A 16,069-nucleotide genomic window follows, 5' to 3' on the forward strand; every position below is an offset into this window, starting at 1 on the left:
ATCCCTGTCATGTTCTTGACCTTAGGGGTAAAGCTCTCAGTTTTTCCTCATTGAGAATGATATTCATTGTGGGCTTCTCATATATGGCTTTTATAATATTGAGGTATGTTCCCTCTATCCTTTCACTGTGAAGAGTTTTAATTAAGAAAGAATGCTTTACTTTGCCAAATGCTTTTTCTGCATTAAAAGGATCATATGGTTCTTATCCTCTTTTATTAATGTAGTGTATTACATTGATTGATTTGCAGATGCTGAACCAGCCTTGAAGCCTAGGAATAAATCCCACTTGGTCATGGTGAGTAATCCTTTTAATATATTGTTGGATCTATTGATAGTATCTTGGTGAGAATTTTGGCATCCATGTTCATCAGGGTCTGTCATTGGTCTGACATTGGTCTGTCATTCTCTTTTTTGGTAGGGGTCTATGTCTGGTTTTAGGATCAAGGTAATGCCCTCATAAAAGAGTTTGGAAGTTTTCCTTCCATTTCTATTTTTTGAAAGAGCTTCAGAAGAATAGGTCTTAATTCTTCTTTAAATTTTTGGTGGATTTTCCCTGGGAAGCCATGCAGACATGGACTCTTGTTTTTTGGGAGATTTTTTTTATTACTGCTTCAATTTCCTTACTGGTTATAGGTCTGTTCAAGTTTTCTATTTCTTCTTGTTTCAGATTTGGTAGTTTATGAGTTTCTAGGAATGCATCATTTCTTCCAGAGTTTCTAATTTGTTAGCATGTAGTTGCTAATAACATGTTCTTATAATTGTATTTCTTCAGTATTGGCTGTGATCTTTCCTCTTTTATTCATGATTTTACTTATTGGGGTCCTTTCACTTTTTTTTTGATAAGTCTGGACTGGCATTTATCTTATTATTTCAAAGAACCAGATCTTAATTTCATTGATTGGGTCTGTTTTTTTGGTTTCTATTTCATTGATTTCTGCTCTAATCTTTATTAATTCTCTTCTCTTTCTGAGTTTAGTCTTTATTTGCTGTTCTTTCTCCAGCTCCTTTAGGTATAACATTAGGTTGTGTATTTGAGACCTTTCTTGTTTCTTTTCTTTGTTTTAAAGATGTTATTTATTTATACATGAGAGACACAGAGAGAGAGAGGCAGAGACACAGGCAGAGGGAGAAGCAGGCTCCATGCAGGGAGCCGGATGTGGGACTCAATCCTGGGTCTCCAGGATCATGCCCTGGGCTGAAGGCAGCACTAAACCTCTGAGCCACCTGGGCTGCCCACCTTTGTTTCTTGAGAAAGGCTTGTATTGCCATATATCCCTCTTAGGACTGCCTTTGCTGCATCCCAATGGTTTTGAACAGTTGTGTTTTCATTTTCATTTCCATGAATTTTAAATTTTTTTCTTTAATTTCCTGGTTGACCCATTCATTCTTTAGTAGGATGCTCTTTAGCCTCCATGTATTTGAGTTCTTTCCATATTTCCTCTTGGGATTGAGTTCAAGGTTCAAAGCATTGTGGTCTGAAAATATGCAGGGAATGACCCCAATCTTTTGGAACCAGTTGAGACCCAATTTGTGGTCCAGTATGTGATCTATTCTGCAGAATTTTCCATGTGCACTTGAGAAGAATGTTTATTCTGTTGCTTTAGAATAGAATGCTATGAATCTGTGAAGTCCATCTGGTCCAGTGTGTCATTCAAAGGACTTGTTTCCTTGTTGATTGTCTGCTTAGATTAACTGTCCATTGCAATGAGTAGGGTGTTAAAGTCCCCTACTATTATTATATTATTATCAATGTGTTTCTTTACTTTTGTTATTAGTTAATTGTAATTAATTAGCTGTTCCCATGTAAGGGGCATAAATATTTACAATTGTTAGATCTTGTTGGATAGACCCTTTAATTATGATAAAGTGTCCTTCCTCATCTCTTATTAGTGTCTTTGGTTTAAATTCTAATTTGTCTGATGTAAGGATTGCTACTCCAGCATTCTCTGGTGTCCATTAGAGTGATAAATGGTTTTCCACCCTTCACTTTCAATCTGGAGGTGTCTTTGGGCCTAAAATGAGTCTCTTTTAAACAATATATCCATGGGTCTTGATTTTTTATCTAATCTGATACCCTGTGTCTTTTGATTGGGACAGTTAGCCCATTTACATTCAGAGTAACTATTGAAAGATATTAATTTAGTGCCATTGTATTACCTGTAAAGTCATTTTCTGTATATTTTCTCTTTTCCTTTCTAGTCTATGTTATTTTTGAGCTCTCTCTTCCCTTAAAGGATGCCCTTTAATAATTCTTGCTGGGCTGCTTTAGTGATCACAAATTCTTTTAGGTTTTGCTTGTCTGGGAGGCTCTTTATCTCTCCTTCTGTTTTGAATGACAGCCTTGCTGGATAAAGTACTCTTGGGTGCATAGTTTTTCTCATTTAGCACCCTGAATATAACATGCCAGTCCTATCTGGCCTGCCAGGTCTCTGTGGATAGGTCTGCTCCAGTCTAATGTTTCTACCCTTATAGGTTAAGGACCTCTTCTCCTGAGCTGCTTTCAAGATTTTCTCTTTGTTTCTGAAATCTCAAGCTACACTATTCTATGTTGAGGTGTTGACCTATTTTTATTGATTCTAACATTGTTTTGTTTTATGGCATCACTTATCTCTCAATTTCTCCCCTTGTGATCTGGTAGTTGTTGATCTCTCATTTTCTCAGCTTTTTTATTCTCCATAATTTTTTCTGCTATATTATTAATTCTCTCTTCTGCCTCATTTCTCCTAGAAGTTAGAACATTCATTTTTTTATCGCATCACATTGAAAGTTTTTTTATTTCAACTTGATTAGATTTTAGTTCTTGTATTTCCCCAGAAGGAGATTTTCTAGTGTCTTCTATGCTTTTTTTTCCAGCCCAGCTAGCATCTTTATAATCATTATTCTGAACTTTAGTTCCAACATCTTACTTATATCCATACTGATTAGGTCCCTGGCAGTCAGTACTGCCTCTTGTTCTCTTTTTTGAGTTGAGTTTTTCTGTCTTGTCATTCCTGCAGAAAATGGTCACTTTTCTATGTGTAGAATTGCAGTAACTATTTTATTAGAACTCTGGTTGAGTTTACAGGTGTTCATAACAATTTGATAGCTATCTAACTTAATTCCTGGGACCAGATAAAACTAAGATATCCTACACCTCTACCATGTTGGGAACTCCCCACCCTCCCTACTTTTAGATAATTGGTTAAATCAGTTAGGACTCTTTTTGACTCCCAGAAGCAGAGCACTCAATCATTTGGCTTAAATAGAAAGAAATTTATTAAAGAACTGAAAAATCTCAGTAATAACATAACCCAATGTTTATAGCAGCAATGTGTATAATAGCCAAAATATGAAAAGAGCCCAGGTTGTCTATTGACAGATGAATGGGTACAGAAGATGTGTTATATTTAAATAATATTTTAAAAGCATGGTTTGACTCAGGAGTCCACATGGTTCTCTTCTTTCCTTCTTTTGGTTTCATTATCATACTCCTAGTCTATGCTAGCCTCACATCATTATGATTATGAATACCAAATCACACTGGAGAAAACAACTTGACTCTCTCAGTGATCCTGTTAGAAATTTATCACATTGCATTTTGTTAGGTCTGATGGGGACCCATGCAGAACTTTGACCCAATCACAATGGCCTGGAAATGTGATGCTCTTATGCATTATCAACACCCTAACTCTTCAATCCCTCTCCTAGTTTCATGCACATCGCTGGAGTCCAGAAGAGGCAATGTACCAAAACACATGGAATGAGAATGGAAGAATGGAATAGAGGTAGTTCCTGAAGGAAAATAGCAGTACTTTTACAAAAATGCACAAGGAGCAATCTGAATAACAAAAACCACATGCTATTAGGAAGTCTTCCAAACATAATTTTCATCTGGCAATAACATCATATTTTATATAATAAAAAGAACATTTAATATGCTGCCTTTGAATTCCTTACATTAAACATTTGGGATTAAACTGAAGAAATTCTATTGGCCAGTGAAGAAAAGTATTCCATTAATCTACTTTGTGATGGAAATGTATACAAAATTTAAACTTTTTTTTAACGATTTTATTTTAAATAATCTCTACCTAATATGGGGCTCAAACTCACAATCCTGAGATCAAGAGTCCTATACTCTACCAACTGAGCTAGCCAGGTGCCCCTACAAAATTTAAATTTTTATTATGATAGAATAAATGAACTTTGAGTGAAAGAACTAAATGCACTTTGAGTTGTTAGATCTGTTCTTTTCCCCTCTTTCTGATGCTTATTTAATTCAGCCAGACCAGGGTTTCCTCTCTCCCTGAAGGCTCAGATGATTCACTTCTCAGTTATAGTTCTACCTTTCAGTGCTCTGCATCTTTGTTCATGTTGTTGGAATTTTGATAAACACTACATTAAAGCTTTAATCTAGAGAAAACATATATTTATATCATTAAGTTATACCACCTAAGGCTCTATATCGCTTTTCATTTATTCAATACTTCCATATCAAGTAATAGGAATGCTTAGTTTTTCTTAGTTTTTGTCATGCAGTTCTTTTTCTTAATTTAAATTAATTCCTAGATGTTTTGTGATTAATTTATCCTTAGTTTTGAGTTGTTCTTTAAATAGGTGTTTTCACATTGTTATTACTGACACATAGGAGAATTAGTAATTTTTACATATAACATACTTTTCTAACCACTTTCATAAATTTCTAGAAATTGTAATATTTTCATAGAATTCTCTAGGATATTTTTGGAATGTAACTGTGTGTTATGAAAATAATAATAATTTTACCATCTCTTTGTAATATCTGTTTTTAATTGTCTAGCCTAGAGTTTCTAAAAACTATAGTGTCTGTAAGGAAAACAGAACTAATTTGAGTAGAAAAAGAATTAGCACATTCATACTTGCCTATTAAAAGATAATTCTCCATTGTGTTTCTAAATATCTTGGATAAGATCTTGTTCTAGACTATCTTTCCAAGGATATTTTTAGCAGACAGCCTTGGAACATAGAGATAGGGTCTCCTTCTGGGGCACAGAGTGGATTTGTTTCCTGACCAGGATAATGAAGATGTCCTCCTTTTGACAAAAATTGGACAAGTCAGCTAACTGTCTTCTTGCTACTTTGTGTGCAGCATCTACCCATGTGACTCCACATCATTCCCTTGGGACTTGGTAAAAGTGGAAGTGAAAGTATGTGAACATGAAGCTTGTGCTACTTGCTGTGCCACAAGAAAGGTCTTTGTTTCTGACCCAGAAGACTAATGTCTCCTGCCAGCATTTATGAAACAATAGCAGGATAATTTGCTGGAAGCAGGGTAAAAATTTCCATCCTTCGTAACTGTTGATACTTTTGTCTATAGATGGCCATGAGTATTCATGCAATTGCCACTGGAAATGTTTTTTCTCCTCTCCTTAAGAATTTCCTACCATTGTCACTTATCATGTAATCTAACCAGAACCTTACAGGCAATGGAAATGCAAATTCCCATAAGGCACTATATCCTTCTGTGGATAATGGTCATTTTTTAAAGCACAATCACAGTGTCTCTTGATAACCTACAAATCAACTTTAGGGGAGGCCTGCGTGGTTCAGTCAGTTAAGTGGTCAACATTGATTTTAGCTCAGGTCATGATCTCAGGGTCCTGGGATGGAACTCCAGTCAAGCTCTATGCTGAGCAGGAACTCTGCTTCTCTCTCCTCCTCTGCCCCTCCCCCCGCCCCCCTTGCTTGCTCTCTTTCTAAAATAAATAAATATTTTTTAAAAATCAACTTCAGCGTTAAGTATTTAAAAAAAATCAGCAGCACACCCTACATAAAATTGGGGGAGTAGAGAAGAAAATATTTATATATATAAAAATACATATAAAATAAGAAAGAAAATATGCACAGCTAATATGGCCCTAAATTTCTGTAACCAATCATGAAGCCATTTTGATATTCATTATTTTCTTCTTTTTTTTTTTTTTTAGGATTTTATTTATTTATTCATAAGAGATACACAGAGAGAGGGAGAGAGAGGCAGAGACATAGGCAGAGGGCAAAGCATGCTCCATGCAGAGGGCCCAATGCAGGACTCAATCCCAGGTCTCTAGGATCATGCCCTGGGCTGAAGGTGGCAGTAAACTGCTGAGCCACCCGGGTTGCCCTCACTATTTTCTTCTAATATCTATTACCTGGTTCCTCAATTGGTCATAACTTTGTTTATCCAAAACTTTATTCCTGAAGGATCTAAACAAACCATTAGTGTTCTTAACTGTATCAAGTTGATGTAGTAGTCTTCTACTCTTCTATCACTGTGGAAATACTAAGAGATGCCCCAGAAAATCCTCTGGGTTCCACACTTCTCCTAATCCCCTTGTGCAGCAGCAGCCTTCTTCTTTCATTGATAATTGGAATCAGTCACTTTATCCAGTACAAGTATGCCCTTCTTTGTTTGTCTCGCTTAAAAGGAATACTTCTAAACTAATAGAGCTCAGACTTGAGGGCCTTAGAAGCACTGAGGATATTTTCCACCCTTAATCCTTGGATCCACGTATTCTGGGTACAGAAGAAAAAGCACCATAAACTGGATACTGGTTTACAGTACCTAGTGAATCTTTTGGGACACCATATCAATACTTCTACAGCTGGTTACTGGATCTACAGTCTAAGTTCATTTTTATCATATCATTGCACAGTGCTGTCATGTCAGCTGCTTCTTTTGACAATGTATGTGGTAAGACTTGTTACTGTCATGGATATGAGCCTAAATAAAGAACTTCACTTATTTTGCTGTAAAATAAGTTCTTTGGTCAGAAGCAATGTTATTGCTATTGAACATCATGATGTTGTATGTAGCACTCACTAAGTCTTTTGCCTTGAATATTGTGGGTAGGGGGACGCCTGGGTAGCTCAGTGGTTTACCTCCTACCTTTGGCCCAGGACATGATCCTGGAGTCCCGGGATCGAGTCCCACATTGGGCTCCCTGCATAGAGCCTGCTTTTCCCTCTGCCTGTGTCTCTGCCTCTCTCTTTGTGTCTCTCATGAATGAATAAATAAATAAATAAATAAATAAATAAATAAATAAATAAATAAATAAATCTTGTTTAAAAAAGAAAAGAATACTGTGGGCAGGGAAAACAAATTCAAAATTTTAGTGTCTGATTCAGGGAAGTCAAACGGCTGCCTCTTCCATAATGGAAAGTAGGGTGGTTAGATGATTCTGTAGAAAATGGTGCCATTTCAAATACTCATTGTTGGTCTTTGCTAGTAGCAAGTATGTTATTTAGCAAGTGCTGAGTTATCTATTCCAATTATGAATTCAGGAATTTGGTAAATAACTCTAGGGTATACTCATAGATCTAGGTGTCCTCTCCTAAGAAACTTAAGCCAAAACTTCGTTATCTCCTGGCCTCCATCAGTCCACACACAGACTAATGGAGCATGAAGCCAATTTAGGTCCTCTGGGATTTCTGTCAGTTCAGGGCCAGTGCTTTGTCATCCTTCTGCATTGTGTCCATCTGAAATTCCTTCTGCATTACACAGGTGCTCTGGTAAATGACTATAATTTTTTCAATGAAGGCTAAGACTCTGCTGTCCTCACAATTGAAAGATGCTTCCTCAAATGGATTTGGCCTTTTACTTATTCAAGATAAAGTAATTGAAATCTAGATTCTGCCAACAAAGCTTATTGGTAGATGTCCTGGATCTGGAACTGTGCATTATGTGGCCAGTTATATTTAGGGGAGTTGACTTTCTGGCTGGTGTCTTCAGGCTCTGGTTTGTTAGAGGAACCAATACTGTAGTTTCTAATGTCCAATTCTGAGTATCATAGAAATGAAGCCACAAAGAGGACGATGTTTTAGCTAAAACACTCCTGCAGTATGGTTAGACATTATTTCTGGCTTCTTCTATGTTTCACCAAGAGATTCTGTGACCTACTCAATAGCTCTTAAATAAATTCTTTCTCTTGGAAGTGGTGGGAGTAAATTGTGTTTGAATAAAACAAAACTGATGGAAGCCTTCTATGGAACACAGTAGAAAATTACGAGTACTCAGGAATATTTAAAGTAGAGATTAGTCCATTTATGAACAACTATTCCCCGTAAGTACAGGAAGATTAGAAAGACAAAATAATCAATCCAGAATAGTTTTTCAGGTTAGGAAAAAACCAAAGATTTATTACCTCTGTTGACAAGTGCAATTACTGAGTAAGCATCAAAATCAGTGTCACCATACCATCAGTGGAGACTGAGAGCTGAATGAAAGCTGCAGATTTGAGTTTAAATCATGATCCTAAACACTTACTAGCTGTTATACCTTTGAAAAAAATTGCTTAATCTCTTAAAGGCAATTTTCCCATCTGTCAAGTGGGGATAATAATACTTGACTTGCAGAGTCATTAGGGAGATTTAATGAGAAAATGGAAGTGTCCATCAGAGTGTTTGATACACAGTAGATTTTCTATAAACACGAATTTCTTCACTCAGTCTTCCTTTGCTCACAGGAAAGACCACAGCCTCAAAATCTGACATAGTGATGGTAAGACTCTTATAAAAGGAATGATAGATACACAAATTTTATTCATTGCAGTATGAGGTATTTCTTCTGACTTTAAAAAACTAGAATGAATTCATCACACTGTATAAAATACAGAAATATCTCTAGCTGGAAGCTGTTAATCCATTCACTGTATCAATCCTGATTAATTAACAGTCATATAGTTTCTAAAGTTAGGCATGTGATCAGATCACAGTAATCAACATATTCTGACTAAACTCAAAGACAAAGAAACTTTAGTACATTCTTTTAGCATGTGGACCTAATTTAACCACAATTTCATAAGTCAATAACATCAACAAAGTACAGACATCCTCCACACAATATCTTCCCAGTTAATACTTTTTAATTTTTTTTTATTTTGAAATAGTTTAAAACTCATAAGAAGTGAAAAAATAGTAGAGTTCCCAACTACCTTTGCCCCGCTTCCCCCACTAAAGATATTTTTTTTTAAGATTTTATTTATTTATTCATGAGATACACAGAGAGAGGGAGAGAGAATAGTCACAGGCAGAGGGAGAAGCAGGATCCATGTAGGGAGACTGATGTGGGACTCGATCCTGGGACTCCAGGATCATGCTCTTGGCCAAAGGCAAGAGCTAAACCACTGAGCTACCCAGGGATCCCCTCCTACTGAAGGTATCTTAAATAGTTATAGTAGTCAAAACCAGGAAACTTATGCTGTACATAACAAATAATACTACTAACTCAACTAAAAGCCGTATTCATATTCACTAGTTTTTTCCATGGTTTTTAGTTTTTAATATCCAGATGTAAAGAATGTAAGTTGCTATCAATTTATATTTTATTGGGCAGTGTTGGAAAAGTATATTAATTTCCTCCAAATGCAATACAACATCTTTTAAAAGGGGTGCGTAAAAAATTACATTCTGTATACAATTGGGAAGACTGGATAGATCATCAGAATAATGAGCTATACATTTTGAAAACCATACTAAGTAAATGTGCATTTAAACTCTCCTGTACCCAGAACTTTCAGGTTCTAAGTCTCCACTTTATTCAATAAGTAAAGGACATTATAGGAAATGTCCTTGTTTTTAATTGTTGCTTTTTGTCTGCCTTATGTATAACAAATTCATTTATTACTGTTTTGTGGGTTTCTTTTTTGCAATGTGATTATCTTGATATTTCATGCAAATTCTATGTTACTGCTTAAAAAGCAACCATTGTGGGTTTTCTTAGAAAGCAATCACCGGTGATCAGGGAGCTATATTTAAAGCATCGTAGATCCTAACATTACAGTATGCTATTTGTATCTGTATTTCCTGGAATTTAGTTTCATCCTGGAAATGTGTTGGGAAATTTGAGATGATGCATAGGGCACTGTAATTTTCCTTCTTTAAAATAAAGGATTATAAGCTCTTGGTTAGTGTTCTCACACAAAACTTCTGAATTTCAGCAACAGACTGCTGATTTTAAGTGAGAGATGCCAGTATATAGATTTGGTAATGTGGAGATTCCCTGGAGTAGATAAATCAATGGAAAGTGAGCGTTCAGCTATCCCACAGGATGACCTATTTCATCTAAGAATTTAAAATATAACCAAAGTAATGCCAAAAAAAATCATGGGGAATGGAAGATTTATTCAATAAAATGATGATGAGAAAAAACTGACAAACCAAAAACAAACGTTTTTAAAACCTTACCCCATAAGTCTTTGTTTCTCCTCATTTTCTTCCCTTCTCCAGAAATTCCACTGTTCTTGTTCTGCAACAAGAGGCTGAGCGCAACCTAATTTGCATTCAAAGAATGGTCCCACTGTGTCCTCTTTCAGGACATAACCTGCTCACAACAACAGGTAACTGTTGGCTTCCATTCAATTTTATCTTTGCATCTTCCATTGGACAAGTCGTAGTTCTGCCCTATTGGTAATTATGTCTAAGAAGATGTAAATAAATTACCTTTATTATTTCAGCAATAAGACACTGCTTTTACGGTTTATGGTCTATCTAAGCTTAAAGGTGGGAGCAAAAGTTGTATTTGTGTTTGATGTTAAGACAAGTATCAGTGATCTGAGGAGGAAAAGGTTTTATTTATATTCTGATTCTATGTATTGTCTCTGACTAGTAGCATTTAAATCAAAAGATTTACATATGAATTTGGTGTTATATTTCTTTTTCAATAATATTCTTTCCTCAAGAAAATTCTGATTGGTTATCTTCAGTTATAACACTCAAAATTCATGCTTCAAAATTTGCAATCAAGGAATTTTACTCAGAACTTGGCAACTACAGTATATGAATGTGCAATACTCATTTGATTATCCATCTTTTCAACAGAGATTAACAAATTTTCACGCATTATTATCATTATACTAAGAGTTTCATCTGCTCAGCATCACCTTTGTACTTTCCACTTGGTATTGGTTTTAAGAACCATTGGAAAGTTTCCTATTTACCAAGAAAATCTATGTGGGAGAAATTTGGCATCTTTGTGTGCATATGTGTAGAATCTGATGAGGATAAATGACTTGTTACACAAGAAACAAGAGAAGCTTAAAATATGCTGGCTTCTAAATTTGTTTGTTTCCTTCAAATAAATTCATTATTTTTAGGCTTTGCCAGAAATTTGTCAAAAATTCTTTTCTAGTCATTTGTTTTTCCCAAATGAAGACTACAGGAATACTTGGAGCTGAATTAAGTACTAGTTTGGTCACATTGATCCATATTTAATATTTTGAACTGCATTCTCTGTAACAGCCATAATTCAGTCATTTGGCTCTTAGGACACCCCCACCGAAGAGGTTGTTGAACTCCATGCAAAAAAGTGATGAGAAGCGTCTATTGATAGTTTATACTTCCATGGAAGGAGCAATCTTCATTCACATGCAGGTGTTTCCTGCCCTCACTCTTTCCTCTTCCACAAAGGCAGCTTAGAAGAGTATGTCTCAGCCCACTCAGCTACTCTTCCTTAAGGAGAATGGTAAGGGACACCAGCTACTGGTCTTTTGCAATAGAGAATATGGAAAACGGGCAGGGGAAATTTAGAGGGTTGGGTATTGTGGGGAGAAGAAGAAGGGGAGAGCAGAACAAAGCCCAGGACCGCTCATGTCTCTTGCTGAGATTTGGGAGCTGAAGAGAGAGGAGAATTCAAGTTATAACCCCAGGTCAGCTGCAGGGAATGACAGAATTAGTTCTAATGAAGTACTATTGTAGATTAGAAATTATACCTTTTAGGGACCCCTGGTGGCTCAGTCAGTTAAGTGTCTCACTTGGGCTTAGGTCATGATCTCAGAGTCCTGGGATCGAGCCCCACTTTGGGCTCCCCACTCAACAGTCTGTTTGTGTTTCTCTTCCCTTCTATCTCCCCCTTCCTCCTGCATGGTGTTCTCTCTCTCTCTCCCTAATAAACAAATAAAATCCTTTTTAAAAAAGAAATTGTACCTTTTAATAGTATTGAAAGACAGAAGTATTTTAGAATTTGATTAGAGCTGGTCAGTGGATTGGATTTGTAGATTAGTAGGTTACAACTCCTACTAATCCAAATTTCCAAAAGGATACTTATTTTTTGTTTTGTTTTGTTTTGTTTTGTTTTTTTTTACTCTAGTGATTTTAGAGGAGTACAGGGCAGCTCTCTCCTCTCTGGTCCTCCAATCTATAAATTCTAGTTGCTTCTACCTCCCTCTCCACACTGGGTGTCTTAACTGTGGGGTAAGCTGGGCTGGGCTTCAGTCCCTTCTGAGCCATGGCCTGGAAGCTCTGTCCTGGTAGGAAGCTGGAGCACGCCTGTTTCATCTCCTTTGTTTCTTAAGTCTCAGGGATCATTCTCCTACACTGCTTTGTGTCTACTACTTGAAAACTGTTGTTTCACATATTTTGTCTGTTTTTTTTTTTCAGTAATTCAAGGGAAGTGGGGAATAAACCCAGCAGTCCCTCATGTCCAAGAACATGCAATCTTTTTTATTCACCTTTAGAGAAGAATGCCTTCAATGCTATTTTAATCTTTAGAATTTAAAGATTCAAAATTACCTCCTCAAAAGCAACATTTACCAGAATCGAATGACTAGAGCTCATTACTACATTCATAAGCTTGTTCAACGCTACTATGCTACTTCACCAGGATGCCACTTTGAGCACAGCAAAGGGCACCTTTGGGTGTCTCCTTAATTTCTATTTTCAGTAACACCTTCCATTGTGCGTTGTTTCTGTATTCATACCTACGTTCTCTTTCTTAAAGAATCCACAAGTTGAAAGTATGCAATATTTATTCAGCCACCCAAGATTTATCACTGAATATCTGCATTTGTGTGTGGAGGGGAAGTGGATGGTGTATGTGCATATTTCTACACCCCCAAAGATGCACAAAGATACACAACATACGTCTACATCCCAGAACCAGGAGTGGTAACATGCACTATATTGTGATGTATATCTAACTACAATAATTCCTTTGTCTCTCAACTGTCTTCATTTGTGGGGTGTTGGTTCTGTCTACATCTTTGGTTCTCCATGATCCTCCATCATGCTCAGCATCACAGTGAGTTTTGTAACCAAGTGTAACTCATCAACTTTTTTTTTTTAACTCATCAACTCTTAAGTCAGTTATAACATTTGTCTGATTTCATTATAATGTATAACTTCCTCTTCCTCTGACTTAAAACCATTTCTGAGTCATCCTGAACTCCCTCATTTCCCTGTTAAGCTACTTTCCCTCCTTCTAGAAAGATTTCCAATATTTTCTACTTCAAAAGTGCATTCTGCTTTCCTCTTCGTGTCCCATCCAAATTACTTCCTTAGGTATAACAAGATCATGTTCTTTCTTCATGTGAAACCTTCTGAAATTCTTCTTATGTACAAGATCTTTTATCACCCAGAGAAGCCACTTATTTTATTTTTTAGATATTTTATTTATTTATTTATGAGAGAGAGAGAGAGAGAGAGAGAGAGAGGCAGAGACACAGGCAGACGGAGAAGCAGGCTCCATGCAGGGAGCCTGATGTGGGACTCGATCCGAGGACTCCAGGATCATGCCCTGGGCCAAAGGCAGGTGCTAAACCGCTGAGCCACCCAGGGATCCCGAGAAACCACTTATTTTAACATGAGTTCCCACAAATGCCATTATGTTTACCCAAGAAACATGATCTGTACTATACTGCTATGCAGTACGAGCAGTTCATTTCACAGATGTTTTTCAACGTTTGGAATCCACTTTTAAGTCTGTGAGTCGTCTACAAATCCATCTACAAAATGTCTGAGGATGTAGGATGTGCCACTGACATTATTATGTCTGCCTAGCTCTGAACACTTTACTACCAGATATAAAAAAGCACTTAAAGAGTAAAACAGTAAAGCCCTTGATGATAACAATCCATTCGCAGTTGGGTTTTCTCTTGTACATAATTAACACCTCAAGAAATGATCTATTTTAACACATACAGAATTCTTTCAGAGGGAAAAAAAGACAGATGGAATGGGGAACGTGAATGGAAAAATGTGATGGTACAATGAACACCCCAGCATGCATTCTACATAATTTACACAAATCTGTTCCAATTTGTGAGCCAGAATAAAAATAGCACAATTTGTCAAATAAAAGTTAAAACTTTGTTGAAAATTATAAGCCTTGATTTATACATCACATTGTTAGATTGGCCATTATTAAGCATACCATAAGGGCAGCAATCTAAGTATAAACATGCCCTCTTTCACAGCTGCACAATTGTCTTAATTGGCACTAATTTCCCTCCAATTGCAGTATCATTTGTTTTCCTTGGTTTGGAAAAGCAGAGTGAGTTCACTTTCTGTATCAATACACTGAGGAAAATAAGCAGAGAGCCTTGTTTTGCTTGCAAATAAGGGAAATTGATTCATAATCAATATGTGAAATACATTTTGTGATATAGCCTCCATCTTGCTCACTTCATTACATATACTGGGGCAGGAAGCAGAGCTAGGTAATATTACTTTTGTATATGCTTTGCCTGAATTCACATTTTCTGTGGGTTAGGAACAGGCAGTAATTAGCCTTTAGAATATATTCGAAATATTTGAAAATAAATTAATCCCATGTTTCCTGGGTGTGGTTAAACTTAACAGCTATAACGTTTCCATGGAACTTTGTTTTTGTTGAACAACACTTTTACTTCTATTAAATACACTAGTGTTATATACTATGTAGAACCCAAAAGCCAAAGAAACCATTAGGTTTTTATTGATGGATGCTGCATGAAGGATTTTGTGACTTCTCAGGTTCTAAAAAATTCAGGGAGGTTGGCTCAAGAAAGTGTCAGAACAGCTCAAGGAACATTTTAAAGATGATAGTCAAGTGATTCATTTCAATATGTTTTAAAATCATTCTCTTTATAAAGTCACATCTGTTTTGGAAAGTGCAATATGAGGGAATTTTAATATTGAAAAAAAAAGCTAAGAATTCAACAGAGTCATTTGAAAGAACTTTACAGCAGAAGAGGCTCATTCAAGAAAACAATCATAATATGACGTTTTGATGGGATGGAGCATACTACCTACCATGTAGTATGGTCTGTCTCCCCTAAACATTTATTATACAGTTCTTTATACAAGTTCCTTCTGGAAATTTCAAACATCTCTGGGAGTCAGTTTACCGGGTAAGATGTTCTTTAACATCGAGAAATGTTTGGTGTCTTTTCCCTTGGTCTTCAGAGCACAGTTTTACAAGCCCCTCCCCCCGCCCAACCCCCATTTCTCCTCATCTGAAAGAGTCCCCATAAGGGGCTTTGGGAAATTTTATGCTGTCCCAAGGCCATCTGGGCCTGGGTATCTGGACTCAGTGCCAACATTTGGGACCCCTAAAGAGTTTGGCAAGATGCCCAGTGTTTGCCGTAAGTTCCCATCTCTTTTCTTGTGGACTGGTCCAGACTTCTTAAAGAGAATGTAACTGTATTAGACTAGAGACCTGAGAGATAACAGCTCTCATTAAAAAAAAAAAAAAAAAAAAAAAAAAAAGAGTTTATTTATCCCATGCTGACAATACAAGGAGTCACAAACTGTGAGTATCATTAAGTATATGCACATCATACTTATTACATCTCTGTTAATGCTGGGTCAAACATAAATTTAATACTGGAACAATGTGGATTCCAATAACAGTTTTATTAGAATAGTGTAAACAGCTGGAGGCTCTTGACATTAAAATGATCATTATATTTCCATAATTGTTTTACACTGTGTACAAGCTTAAGATAACCAGCCACTTTGTTACAAGTGCCATATTGGTGTCACAGCAACTCTGGATGAAGTCATAATGAATGGGAAGCTGAAATGGTGATGACCTGAAGAGATAATTTAACAGTGACTACAGTGACTCCTGCTGGGAAGACAATGCCAAATTTCTGGCAAATATGTGAATTCTTGTGAGGCTCCATATGTTTTCTTTTTCATAAAATAAAATAATTTTTAAATATTTTCTAAAGAATTTTTTTAAATTATATTTCAAGTTGGCACCACACCCAATGTAGGGCTTGAACTCACAACCCTGAAATTGAGAGTCACGTTCTCCACCAACTGAGCTAGTCAGGAGTCCCTAAACTTTATTATTTTACAATAACTTCACATA

The 16,069-nt window shown here is 36.4% G+C and overlaps 1 long non-coding RNA gene across 1 annotated transcript; it reads left to right on the forward strand.

The window, feature by feature from the left end:
- Window positions 1–268: 268 nt before the first annotated feature.
- LOC121480068 lies at window positions 269–5,274 on the forward strand. Its single transcript, XR_005984888.1, has 3 exons — window positions 269–295; window positions 3,688–3,764; window positions 5,108–5,274. It is a non-coding gene; the product is annotated as an uncharacterized LOC121480068 (long non-coding RNA).
- The last annotated feature ends 10,795 nt before the right edge of the window (window positions 5,275–16,069 follow it).

This window comes from Vulpes lagopus, chromosome 21, assembly GCF_018345385.1.
Source record: "Vulpes lagopus strain Blue_001 chromosome 21, ASM1834538v1, whole genome shotgun sequence".
Taxonomy (NCBI): domain Eukaryota; kingdom Metazoa; phylum Chordata; class Mammalia; order Carnivora; family Canidae; genus Vulpes; species Vulpes lagopus.